This window comes from Lathyrus oleraceus, chromosome 1 (genome assembly GCF_024323335.1).
Source record: "Lathyrus oleraceus cultivar Zhongwan6 chromosome 1, CAAS_Psat_ZW6_1.0, whole genome shotgun sequence".
Taxonomy (NCBI): Eukaryota; Viridiplantae; Streptophyta; class Magnoliopsida; order Fabales; family Fabaceae; genus Lathyrus; species Lathyrus oleraceus.
The window spans coordinates 298,488,323-298,494,157 of record NC_066579.1 but is presented as its reverse complement, the minus strand read 5'-3'; the positions used below and the strand labels follow the sequence as shown (position 1 = coordinate 298,494,157).

General features: G+C 39.6%; 1 pseudogene; it reads right to left on the bottom strand.

Annotated features, from left to right (window-relative positions):
- Positions 1-100, bottom strand: LOC127116457 (uncharacterized; annotated as a pseudogene).
- Positions 101-5,835: the final 5,735 nt, after the last annotated feature.

Below are 5,835 nucleotides of genomic sequence, written 5' to 3'. Positions count from 1 at the left end.
GAGCCCAGATAAACGGATTTAAACAGAAAGACAACGAGTCTCTTTTCGAAGCATGGGAAAGATACAAAGACATGATGAGACTTTGCCCACACCATGGTTTGGAAGACTGGTTAGTAATTCACACATTTTATAATGGTCTCTTATACAATACAAGGTTAACAATAGACGCCGCTGCAGGTGGTGCATTAATGAACAAACCTTATGCTGATGCTTACCAGCTTATCGAGAGCATGGCCCAAAATCACTATCAGTGGGGAACCGAACGGACAACAGTGGAAAAACCTCAACCGAAAACTGGCATGTACGAGATAAGTAACCTTGATCACGTCAATGCAAAAGTGGATGCTTTGGTCCAGAAAATTGAAAGTTTAAACGTATCACCACCAACCGCCGTGGTTGCTATAACTCAGAATTGCGAGGTCTGTGGAATCCAAGGCCACACTCCTGCGGAATGTCAACTCTTGACTGGAATCCAAACAGAGCAAGTAAACTATGCTCAAGGAAGCCCCTATTCGAATACCTATAACCCAAATTGGAAGAACCATCCAAACTTTTCATATAAGAGTAATAATGCTTTATACGCACCTGGACAGTCTCCGAATCAAACCCCATCTATACCTCCGGGATATCAGAAACCAAATCCTAACAATAATACCCCTAGAAAATCCAACTTGGAAATCATGATGGAAAATTTTATAGCTTCCCAACAACAAACCAATAAAGATTTCTTAAACCAGAACATACACACTGGCGAACAACTTAAACAACTCGCAAGCAAAGTAGATGCCTTGGCTACCCATAACAAAATGCTGGAAACACAAATATCTCAAGTAGCTCAACAACAAGCACCTACTGCTGCACCAACTGGTACATTCCCTGGACAGCCCCAACCTAATCCGAGAAGCCAAGCTCATGCAATTATATTAAGAAGTGGAACGGAAGTGGAAGGACCGTCTGATCCAAGGATAGAAAACCAAAACCCTAAGAAATCTACTGAGGAAAGTGAACCTAAGGAAAAGGAAGAGAGTAATAAGGATACCCTAGAAAAGAAGGAACCTTATGTACCTCCACCACCTTACAAACCACCTATACCTTACCCTCAAAGGCTTGTTAAAACCAAAGATGTAGGCCAATTTAGAAAATTTGTCGATCTCCTTAAGCAATTAAACGTTACAATTCCATTTACCGAAGCTATTACGCAGATGCCCTCATATGCTAAATTCTTAAAAGAAATTCTTTCTAATAAAAGGAAACTTGAGGATAGCGAAACCGTTACACTCCCTGCCGAATGTAGCGCTATAATCCAAAACATGCCCCCTAAACTCAAGGATCCAGGTAGCTTCTCTATACCCTGTCACATAGGAAAATTTGTCATCGACAAAGCCTTATGCGATTTAGGAGCCGGAATTAGCGTTATGCCTTTATCCATATGTAAGAGACTGGAAATGGGAGAATTAAGACCGACCAAGATGTCTGTACAACTAGCAGATCGTTCCATCAAATATCCTGTAGGAATCCTTGAAAACGTTCCCGTACGCATAGGTCAGTTTTACATCCCCACTGACTTCACAATTATGGACATTAGAGAAGATGACACTACACCTATTATACTAGGAAGACCATTCTTAGCAACTGCCGGTGCAATCATAGACGTAAAACGAGGAAGACTCACCTTCGAAGTAGGTGAAGAGAAAATTGAATTCATTCTTTCCCAATTCTTGAAAGCACCTGCAATAGAAGATACATGTTACTTCATGGATATCATCGATGAATGCATAAAAGAAGCAGAGTCAGGAGAAGACAAATCATCAGACTATCTTTTAGAAGACAAATCTAAACAATGCTTAGCAATAGCACCAGATCCTACGCAGTGTCTTAACAAACCAACCCCTGATTTGAAAACACTTCCCAAAAATCTGAGATATGAATTCCTAGACTTAGAACTTGAACGACCTGTGATAGTCAATGCAGATCTAGGAAGACTCGAAACAGAAAAACTCCTACATATCTTAAGAAAATATCCAACCGCACTAGGATACCACATAACCGATCTTAAAGGAATAAGCCCTTCTATTTGTATGCATCGCATCATGTTAGAAGAAGACGGTAAAACCTCTAGGGAACACCAGAGAAGACTAAATCCGATCCTAAGTGAGGTAGTAAAGAAAGAAATAACCAAGTTATTAGAAGCAGGTATTATATATCCTATATCTGATAGCAAATGGGTCAGTCCTGTACACGTTGTACCAAAGAAAGGAGGCATAACCGTTATTGAAAACGAAAAAGGAGAAACTATAACTAAACGAATCGAATCGGGATGGAGAATGTGCATTGATTATAGGAAACTAAACAAAGCAACCCGAAAAGATCATTTCCCTTTACCATTCATTGACCAAATGTTAGAACGATTAGCAAAACATTCACATTTCTGTTATTTAGACGGTTATTCAGGCTTCTTTCAAATACCAATTCACCCTGATGACCAAGAAAAGACAACATTCACATGCCCTTTTGGTACCTTCGCGTATAGACGAATGCCGTTTGGTCTGTGTAATGCCCCTGCAACTTTTCAAAGATGCATGATGGCGATTTTCGCCGACTTTCTCGAAAACATCATGGAAGTATTCATGGATGACTTTTCTGTATACGGACAAAGTTTCGAAGAATGCCTTGAAAACCTGGAAAGAGTTCTTGAACGATGTGTAAAAGTAAACTTAGTACTTAATTGGGAAAAGTGCCACTTTATGGTACAAGAAGGAATTGTTTTAGGACACATCATCTCGAACAGAGGAATTGAAGTAGACAAAGCCAAAATAGAGGTAATCGAAAATCTTCAACCCCCAAGAACCGTGAGAGAAGTACGAAGCTTTTTAGGACACGCCGGTTTCTACCGACGATTCATCAAAGACTTCTCTAAGATAACTAAACCCTTAACCGGACTATTAATGAAAGATGCTGAATTCATATTCGACGATAACTGTTTAAAAGCATTTCAAACTCTTAAACAAGCATTGATCTCAGCACCCATTATGCAGACACCAGACTGGAATGAACCATTCGAAATAATGTGCGATGCCAGTGATTATGCTGTAGGTGCTGTTTTAGGACAAAGAAAGGATAAAAAGCTCCATGTTATATATTACGCTAGCAGAACCCTGGATGAAGCACAGATGAATTATGCCACAACCGAGAAAGAACTCCTAGCAGTAGTATTTGCGCTAGATAACTTTCGTTCTTACTTGGTAGGAGCCAAAATAATAGTTTACACCGATCACGCTGCTATCAGGTACCTTCTAACAAAAAAGGATGCTAAACCTAGACTCCTAAGATGGATCTTGTTACTACAAGAATTCGACTTAGAAATCAAGGACAAGAAAGGAACTGAGAACGTAGTAGCAGACCACCTCTCTAGACTTGAGAACCTTGAACCAGAAAGAACATCCATTAATGATGATTTCTCGTATGACAAACTCATAGCTACTTTGGAAGAGAACAACTCCGACATGCAAGTAGAAACCACCTTAGCTATATCTGTCATACCATGGTACGCTGATCTAGTCAATTATTTAGCTGCCGGAATAGTTCCACCTACTTTATCTTACCAGCAGAAGAAAAGATTCTTCCATGACATAAAACACTATTACTGGGATGATCCCTTACTTTTCAAAAGAGGTCCCGATGGTATTTTCCGTCGATGTATACCCGAAGAAGAGGTAGAAAATATAATCCAACACTGTCACTCTGCGCCTTATGGTGGACACACAAGTACATCCAAGACCTGCTCTAAAATCCTACAAGCTGGCTTTTATTGGCCTACTATATGGAAGGACGTACATGCGGCTATTAAGGAGTGTGACAGATGTCAACGCACGGGAAACATATCTAGACGTGACGAGATGCCACAAAAAGGTATTTTGGAAGTAGAGATTTTTGACGTGTGGGGGATAGACTTCATGGGACCCTTCCCATCCTCTTTCGGTAACAAATACATACTCGTGGCAGTTGACTACGTATCAAAATGGATCGAAGCTATAGCTTCTCCAACAAACGACACCCGAGTAGTAACTAGACTCTTTAAAAATATAATATTTCCGAGATTTGGCATCCCAAGAATAGTAGTCAGTGATGGTGGATCGCACTTTATATCCAAGGTACTCGAAAAACTACTACTTAAATATGGAGTGAGACATAGGATAGCAACACCTTACCACCCTCAAACCAGTGGACAAGTGGAAGTATCTAACAGAGAAATCAAGCAAATACTAGAAAAAACGGTCGCCACTTCAAGGAAAGATTGGTCATTGAAATTACCAGAAGCTTTATGGGCATACCGAACTGCTTATAAAACTCCCATAGGGACGACCCCATTTAAGCTCATTTATGGAAAATCCTGTCACCTCCCGGTAGAATTGGAACACAAAGCCTATTGGGCTATTAGAAATTTAAATTTGAATTATAAAGCCGCCGGTGAAAAGAGAATCCTTGACATAAACGAATTAGAGGAACTCAGAAGAGACGCCTATGAAAATGCCAAAATCTATAAAGAAAGAACAAAACAATGGCATGATAAGCGTATATCAAGGAAAATCTTCAAGCAAGGCGACGCAGTACTCTTATTTAACTCCAGACTAAAATTATTCCCGGGAAAACTACGATCCAGATGGTCAGGACCTTTTCATATCACTAAAATCTTTCCCAGTGGAGCGGTAGAAATTAAAGGACAATCTACAGAACCGTTCACCGTAAACGGGCAACGTCTGAAACATTATCACTATGCGGAAACCAACGAGGATTCGCAAATTCTACACTTAGACGAAACGCCCCCAGGACTCATAGACAATATTTAACAGTTTCTTTGTCGAGCTTGCGACATTTAAACAAAGCGCTTAGTGGGAGACAACCCACAAATTAATCTGTTATTTTATTATTTTATTATTATTATCATTTCTCTATTTTTCTCTTAATTATTCTTTTAATTCCTATTTAGTATTCATTATTGATTTATTCAAAAAAAAAATATATATCTATATATAATAATAATAATTCTTTTCTTCTTTCGGCATTTGGCCAAATCCTGACTTAAACTCATGTTTTCTTTTCTCTAGTTAACACTAACCAGATGGGACATTTTGACCGTATGGGTATCAAGTTCAGAGGAATGGCTCAGAAACGAAGGTTTGAAGAACTAGCCACTAGAGAGATGCTACCTAGTTTATATGCTGATGATTGGGCTATGACTGCCCTTGGACTGAGACAGAGTGTCCTGTTTTTGCTGAATCAGATAGGATGGGAGACCTCCCCTATCCTGAGACATTTCACCACCTACCGGAGGCTCACACTAGAATTCCTTAGTTCATTAATCTATCTACCTAGCCATGGAAAAGGAATTACCAGAGGTTTTATCCAGTTCAGAATGTTCAATATGGAGTACCAATTTAATATTAGAGACTTCACCAACCTTTTGGGTTTTCCTACCTCCTTTGATACATTCACTATAAGCCAGGAAGAACTTTTTGAGTATAGAGAGCTTGAACACTTTTGGGGTAAGCTGACTGGAAATGATGAGCCCGAAGAACATGAGTTTCTCTCTGGAAACATACATAACCCGGCTTTTCGCTATTTCCATAAGATCCTGACCCACACTTTATTTGGGAAGAAGCCAAATAGTACTTCAGTTTCACGTGATGAACTCTTCATCATATTTTGTGCTTCCCAGAACCGTCCAGTAAACGGTGCTACTTTTATGTTAGCTAATTTGGACCACCTTATCCAGGATGAGAGAGCACCCATTAGAATAGGCGGCCTGATAACTATGATAGGTAATGCTATTGGATT